General features: G+C 39.3%; 1 long non-coding RNA gene across 2 annotated transcripts in view; it reads left to right on the plus strand.

The window, feature by feature from the left end:
• Gm36475 overlaps positions 1 to 7100 on the plus strand; it is a 26466-nt gene extending 19366 nt beyond the window's left edge. For both annotated transcript variants that reach the window (XR_003950708.1, XR_382828.4), the window contains 2 exons: positions 5725 to 6209; positions 7002 to 7100. This is a non-coding gene — a long non-coding RNA (predicted gene, 36475). The remainder of the gene's footprint in view (positions 1 to 5724; positions 6210 to 7001) is intronic.
• Positions 7101 to 8690: the final 1590 nt, after the last annotated feature.

Consider the following 8690-nt stretch of genomic DNA (forward strand, 5'->3'; position numbering starts at 1 on the left):
AATTCCTTTGAAAATTAATAATAATCAAATTTAATATGACCCAATGAGTCTAAAGTTCTCAAATTCCATTGAATAATAATTTGTGTGTGCATGCGTACACATGTGTATCTACTTGCTACTGACGACTTTGTCTCCCTTTATATTCTTTGGATACATTTATCCCTGTTCTGTTGTCCCCAAGGGCATTTTCCCTGCATATTATATATACTTACATAGAGAGTGCTCCAGGAAGTAAGGCTTTACAAATAGACTAAAATACTCAATAAGAACAAGAAGCAAAGCAAACCTCAAAGAAAAACTGAGAATAGTTATTCTCTGTAGAACTGAGTAAAATCCTTTTTTAAAAAGTGACTGGTTTGGGGTTATGCGTTTGCGTTTCTCCCGTGCACACACATGGCTGATGATCAACTTTCCAGTCTTTCTCATTGTGTTTACATCTTTATGTAACTTAGCCTTCAGCTCACCACTGGAATGAAATGCCTGAGCTGTCCGTTTCTTGGGAGAGAAACATGTATCTTTTATGAGCAGCAGAGCCTACATGAAAAGGCACTGATACCCCCAATACCTCGTCTTTTGTGAAATTGTTACAGTTTGACCCTGGGAAGGAAGATTCATGTCCGGCCATTTGGGAGGGATGCTTAGTTGACAAAAGGCCAGTGGAATAAGTGATATATGACCTATGACTTAGTACTGCTTGAGTTTTGTGAGGAAAACAGAGTGTTCATCTGTGTACCTTCAAAGACATTCTCATGACATTATCACATGAATCTGCAAGTGTTCCCAAAGGCCGTGTGAGGAAAGATTGGCTGAGTGGCCTTCTGAGATGTTAAGACAACTAAGGACAGGCTGGATTCTTCAAAGGTTACATAGCTCGCTGGATTCAGGACAGGGGCTACCCTCTCCCTCATAATCTGCCTCAGCTATATAACTCCACTTCCTTTCTTTGATATTAGGTTTCTTCCTTTATTTGGTATTAGGTTACATTTTAAATAAAAATATGAAGCCAAGCATAATAGCTTGTGTCTGTAATCCAAACATTTGGGAGGCTGATGCAGGAGGATTACTGTGAGGTTAAGAACAACCTGGGCCACATAGTAAAGTGTGACTACCCTACCAATCTCATCCACAGAGTTAGAAATTGATGGCTGATCTGGTCCATAAGCATCATGGTTGGAGAGGGTGATGAGCTGCCTCCCTCATTTGGAAGCTTGTGTGGTGCCTTCTGATACCATGAAAGCTAGTCCCAAAACACATATACAAGTAATATACAGACTGATCAGGTTGCATTTAGGGATATATATATATATATGAAACAACAGTTCATGACAAAGGAGGCCATGCATTTGAAAGAGAACAAGGAAGGATATATGGGAGGGTTTGGAGGGAACAAAAGGAAATTATTTTTGTTTACTAATTTAGGTGGGCTCTGATGATAGTTCTGACTTTAGTTAGGCTCCTTCGTGAACTTGCAGTCAGTAACAAGTAGTACAACATCTCTGTGATGGCTCATGAGTTTCCTAGCCACCAAACAGCTCTATGATCTTAATAACAATAGTCTCAAGAGTGCAAGAGTAAGTAAATGAGAGACAGAGACAGAGAGACACAGAGAGAGAAACAGACAGACAGACAGACAGACAGATAGGCAGGCAAGCAGGCAGACAGACAGAGAGACAAAGAAAGGAGAAAAGAGGGAAGAAGAAAGGAAGGAAGAAAGGAAGGAAGGAAGGAAGAAGGGAGGGAGGGAGGAAGGAAAGAAGGAAAGAAGGAAACAAGAAAGGAAACAAGCCTTTGAGGCCTAGACTCAGAACTGGTATAGTTGTTTTCTGTCCACAGGAGGTATCAAGGCCCACCCAGATATGTAGGAGTAATAGGTGGGCTATAGCTCTTTCTGAGAAGAGCTGAGATGCCCCATGATAGAGTCCATGCAAAAAAATTGTATCTGTTTTAATAATTCCCTACAATGCATAAGTATTAACTGTGTCATTTACTTCTTTATATTTGGCTTCATGGGACAATAGCTTTAAGGTGATTTATAGCAAACCCAGGCACATTGATACAGAATTATATGCACAAACGTTTATGAGTTGAACTAGAAGTAACAAAAATTGGGGGAGGGGTCTCAAATCAGGTTTTATATACTCAAGGGAGTACCAGTGGGTAATAGTAAAATCTTTGTGGAGCTTTGAAACCTTTAATGTGCCAGGCTCAAGCCCAAATCCTCTTAAACAACATGGTGATACTCCGAAAAGCAATGGAACTCGTCTACAACATTACCAGCACAGGATGTATTGGTTTCAGTCAAGAGACAAAGAGTCAGTAGTGGGACTGCTTGGGTCCAGTCTCTCCATTGAGCTTTTACTGCTGTAAGCACCTCATCTGAGCCTTTTATAGTGCAGAGAAAATGGGCTCCTGTAGACCATTCTAACTGAGATACTGGGGTTTGAATTGAGTCTGTGCAGACTTTCTCCTCCAAATGCCATGTAAGTCACGAGTAAGTTGGTTTTGATCATTAATATCACCTCCTTCTTTCTGATACTTCATCCTAATGTGAATAGCTAACTCCCCTTTAGAGAGGCACAGCTTCTTAGCTATATTTCTTGATCTCTCCTACATAGATGGCCAGTAGCACAACCTGCTTCTAGAGTTGATGAATATTCTGAATCAGGGTCCTATGTAAGGTTTCCCAGAAGAGTTTTCAAGTCCAAACAATGAGGTTTCCCAGCGCATGGAAGAAACCTTACAGTGAGCCTTTTACCTTCTCAGGTCTCTTGGTATTTTTAGTACCTATGGATACTAGAAATGTATTAAAGTATAGCAGCTCCCTTGGAAGTATGGGTGAGATGTCCCTTTGCTAAACTAAACAAGAAGCCCATAGAAGCTACATTTCCCCCTGTTATGGTGAAAACATTGAGGACCACAAAGACAGAAGGCAGTCAATTGCGTCATTCAGCTGTTCTTCTTCTGTTCTTAGCTGGATTCTAGGGTCCGGGAATGTGAGCCAAAGAGACCAGTGCTGACTTTTATGGAACTGACCCAGGATTTCCATCACTCAGATCACCAATTCCATCTGTACATACAGAGAAGAATAATTGATAAGCAATAAAGTGCACAAAGATCCACTCAGACAATGATATAAGGTGTTTTTATAACCAGCAGGGATTGTGCTAGAGTGACTGAGAGGGAAACGAGGTGTCCACTGCTTCAGTGGGGAACCACAAGAGACCTCACTGGTAATGGGGACTTACTTGAACTGAAACATAAATCAACTGATGGAGCTAACCCTTACAGGCAGAAGGACAGATGATGCAAAGACCCTGAGGTTACACCATGCTGATGGCATGTAAGAAACTAGAAAGACAGTGTGAATGGCCACCAGGGGGAAAGAGGAAAAAGACAAAATGGATGGGAGCTTTTGGGATAAGATTTAAGAATTGGAAGATTTAAGCAAGAGAATAAAATAATCAGTTTTATACAAATAAGCATAATTGGGGGCGGACCTTCTTGGGACACATTTAATAATCTTTCATATCATCAAGGGAACTCTGTTATTCTGTGTTCTGGTGGGAAGATAATGATGCTAAGTATGTCCTAATTCCAGCCAAAATGTAGGATGACAAGAATTCCAAGATAGACTGTAATGATTATTTTTATGACATTAGAGACTATTGATGCTGTTTTGTTTTAGGAACATCTTAGAGAGAGTTATTGATATAAAGAAGGTATTTTTAGAAAACCCAAAGATAAGAGCTTGGTATGGCAGAGGAAAACCTTATGCAAATGTCACCCTGAAGTTCAGATTATGGGATTTGAAGATAGCCTTTTGGATATAACTTCTATTGGTAACTGGCTCCTTGGTTCAAATACACAGGGTCTCTAAGACTTTCTATAACTGAATTCAATCTCTAGTATGCTCAGCTCGGTGAAGGAAACATCTTAAATGAAATATTCCTTAAAATATACTGGAGAGAACACCACAATGCCTAAGTGACAACAGACTCTACTTTGTTATGAAGTGAGTCCAGCCTTCTCTTGCTACACAAGGGTCTATATGTACTTATGTTTGATGAGACTCTGGAAACAGTCCCTGAGCTCTCAGCCTGTTCTGCCTTCCATTATTTATTAAGAAATTTGGGTGCAATCTGTTAGATATTGACTTGTAGACGTATGGAGTACTTATGTTATGTTTGTACTATTTCTGTGCAGCTAAATAAGCTGTTCTGTTGCAAAAAAATGGTCACCTATGAAAATATGAATATTCATCAGGAATTATTATGGGGGAAAAAATCAAAACATATTTTGAGAATTTCCAGACCAATCCACAGACAGCACTAAGCCTTGTCCAGATGTGGAGAAACAAGAATATCTGTTTAGAGGTACTCTAAATGATAGTCACTTCAGAAGGTAGTTTGGCAGTTTCTTTAAACCCATGACTTTTCCAGAGGATATAAAGGTTATACATCTTGGTAATTCATAGCTACACTAAAAATTACACAGGAGTATTTATAGCAGCTTTACTTGTAATTGTCAAAACCTGGAGGAACCAAGATGCTCTTTGATTAAAGGTGAATGGATAAACCATTGTCTCCAGACAATGGAGAGTTTTCAGGACTACACAGATGTGTTTCATACATCCATGAAAATAAGAACCATGGAGCTATCTTAATTCATATTTCTAAGTGAAATAAGCCAATCTGAAAAGTCTACAATACTATGTGAGTCCTGCTCTATAACATACTGAACACAGAAAAATTATGGAGATTATTTAAAAGATCAGTGATTGTCAGGGCTTGGGAGAGTAAAGGATGCATAATTGAAAGTTGTTGGAAATGACGGGCTAGAGTAATGGGTCCATGTTTTTTTTCTTTTCTTTTTTTTTTAAAACTTGCTATGCAACAGTGGGGATCTGTGTTTGGATTCCGGCATACATATAAAAAAAAAAACTAGATGTAGTCTCATGTATGCCTATAACCCTAGTTCTGTGTGGGGAGAAGAAAAGAGGGCCTCTAGGGCTTGCTGGCCACCAGCATGGCTGAAAAAGAATGTTCACAGGTTGAGGAGTGACCCTACCTCAAAAGAATAAGCCACAGAGTGACATAGGACATTCACTATCTTCATCTGGTCTTTATGTGTGCTTGCAGGAATATGTACCCATATACACAGATACCCCCCTCCTCCACTCCAGCCCCCCCCCCAAAGAAAGTTCCAAATGTTATGTAATAGAGACCTGTGACTAAAAGGAGTTTGTCAGTGTATCTGGTGATGTAACAGGGATGCAGGTACATTGTGGGAAAGAGAAGTCAAAGTAGAAGAGAGAGAGGCAGGAGTAACATCTCTATTGCAACGTAGAATGGCATCAGACCAGAAGGAACCAGAAGGATAGTAGCTTAGCTTCAGAAAAAGTTAACCAAAATACGAATAATTTCTAGTCATTTTCAAAGCTGGTATCTATGTGGTGAGTCTGTAGGGTTTGTCTGTGCCCCCCACACATCCATATTTGGAAGGTTGGTCCCCAGAATGGTGATGCTAAGAAGTGGTGGGTCCTTTAAGAGGTGGCACTTGTCTCATATAACTAAGTTAGTAGGGATGCTGCCCTCAAAAGGAGTTAACACTTGGGTTCCTGGAGTGAGTCAGTTCCTGTGGGACTGGGTTTTTATAAAAGAGCTTGACCTCTGGACTTTGCTGGCTTCCTGTATCACCATGGACTCCTCTATGTTTTGTCTACAGTGATGACCGAGGCTGCAGAGTCACAAGCTGTTTCTCCATTTAAGGTCCAAACTGAGAAGACTGGACAAAAGCTGAGCCAGATGGAGGACACTGATATAAGGCAGGACCACTTATCTGTCACTCCTGTCTGGCCACATAGAGTAAGCCAGCTCTGGATGTATTTTACAATTCACCTTCATTCTACCAGTAACAGAGAGAGGCTCCATGAGGCCTTGTTCCTTCAGACATAAGCAGCTATATGATGACAAATGGACTGTGAATGCTGATAACTGAAATGATACCAAGTCACAGCCTCCCAATGAAGTGAGAAGTTAAGATTGAAACATTTGGATTTCTAGAGCTCCGGGACCACCTTGTCAGATCACAAATCAAGGGTTAATCTCTGCAGCAAATGATATTTAGATTCTACTATATTTATCTTGGAACGCTAGGACGTAAGCCCACGGAAGGTGGATACTAACCTTTCTCAACCGCCATACTGTCTGGTAAGATGAGCAGCTCATATCACAGCCGAGACTAGTGATATCATTTGCAGAGCTCAGAACAAGATAAACTTGTAGCATCTATATTCAGAAAGCAAGCGAAGAGCACTATTTCAGGGATACCTTATTACTTACAAAGTGTAAATTTTATTACACTTTATTAATATTAAATATTATATATTTTTATTAATAGTGATGAATATTACTATTAATAGTGATGCATGAGTAATAACATCCTTACACATTGAGGAAACAAGGTTGACCCTACAATTTTATTCAATTAACACAAAGAACAAGTTAATATCTTTTGATTGCTAGCAAGATATATTTTGCCTCAATTCCTTGCAAAATCATTAAGCCACTAAGTTTATGCTTTTTTAACTTCATTCTTAAATATATTCAAAATAATATTAGTTATGACACATTCAAGATTAAAAATAATTTTACATTTCGAGAGGAATCTGCTAATACACTTAAGCAATCTGTTATTACTACACTTAAGAGTATTTTACAGACTATGATTACATTAGGATACATTTTTGATCATTTCAAAATATAATTTCCCATCACATCTAGAACTAAAGATATTTGGGACAGTTTTTCTAAAAGATTTAACTTCTCATTCAAATCAGTTTTGTGTAAATCTGGGTTTAGTTACAAATGCATATTTATACAATGAATTCTTAATATTTCTTTGATATTTCATGTAATATTATACAAGTCATATAAGAAAATCAAAGTGACATTGGAACATTTGTTTGAGTCCAAACATGTATTCATGCATTCTGCTCTCAGGGCACCAGTTATGAGGAAAAGTGAAAGTTAGAATTATGTTCTTCAATTAAAGAAGATCTCAGAAGATGGAAAGATCTCCCATGCTCATGGATTGGCAGGATCAACATTGTAAAAATGGCTATCTTGCCAAAAGCAATCTACAGATTCAATGCAATCCCCATCAAAATTCCAACTCAATTCTTCAACGAATTAGAAAGGGCAATCGGCAGATTCATCTGGAATAACAAAAAACCGAGGATAGCAAAAACTCTTCTCAAGGATAAAAGAACCTCTGGTGGAGTCACCATGCCGGACCTAAAACTGTACTACAGAGCAATTGTGATAAAAACTGCATGGTACTGGTATAGTGACAGACAAGTAGACCAATGGATCAGAATTGAAGACCCAGAGATGAATCCACACACCTATGGTCACTTGATCTTTGACAAGGGAGCTAAAACCATCCAGTGGAAAAAAGACAGCATTTTCAACAAATGGTGCTGGCACAACTGGCGGTTATCATGTAGAAGAATGCGAATTGATCCATTTCTATCTCCTTGTACTAAGGTCAAATCTAAGTGGATTAAGGAACTCCACATAAAACCAGAGACACTGAAACTTATAGAGGAGAAAGTAGGGAAAAGCCTCGAAGATATGGGTACAGGGGAAAAATTCCTGAATACAACAGCAATGGCTTGTGCTATAAGATCGAGAATCAACAAACGGGACCTCATAAAATTGCAAAGCTTCTGCAAAGCAAAAGACACCGTCAATAAGACAAAAAGGCCACCAACAGATTGGGAAAGGATCTTTACCTATCCCAAATCAGATAGGGGACTAATATCCAATATATATAAAGAACTCAAGAAGGTGGACTCCAGAAAATCAAATAACCCCATTAAAAATGGGGCTCAGAGCTGAACAAAGAATTCTCACCTGAGGAATACCGAATGGCAGAGAAGCACCTGAAAAAATGTTCAACATCCTTAATCATCAGGGAAATGCAAATCAAAACAACCCTGAGACTTCACTCCAGTCAGAATGGCTAAGATCAAAAACTCAGGTGACAGCAGATGCTGGCAAGGATGTGGAGAAAGGGGAACACTCCTCCATTGTTGGTGGGATTGCAAGCTTGTACAACCACTCTGGAAATCAGTCTGGCAGTTCCTCAGAAAATTGGACATAGTACTACCGGAGGATCCCGCAATACCTCTCCTGGGCATATATCCAGAAGATGTCCCAACTGGTAAGAAGAACACATGCTCCACTATGTTCATAGCAGCCTTGTTTATAATAGCCAGAAGCTGGAAAGAACCCAGATGCCCCTCAACAGAGGAATGGATACAGAAAATGTGGTACATTTACACAATGGAATACTACTCAGCTATTAAGAAAATGAATTTATGAAATTCCTAGGCAAATGGATGGACCTGGAGGGTATCATCCTGAGTGAAGTAACCCAATCACAAAGGAACTCGCACAATATGTACTCACTGATAAGTGGATATTAGCCCAGAAACTTAGGATACCCAAGATATAAGATACAACTTGCCAAACGCATGAAATTCAAGAAGAATGAAGACCAAAGTGTGGACACTTCACCCTTTCTTAGAAATGGGAACAAAACACCCATGGAAGGAGTTACAGAGACAAAATTTGGAGCTGTGACGAAAGGATGGACCATCTAGTGATTCCCATATTCAGGGATCC

Source organism: Mus musculus, chromosome 13 (assembly GCF_000001635.26).
Source record: "Mus musculus strain C57BL/6J chromosome 13, GRCm38.p6 C57BL/6J".
In the NCBI taxonomy this organism is placed as follows: Eukaryota; Metazoa; Chordata; class Mammalia; order Rodentia; family Muridae; genus Mus; species Mus musculus.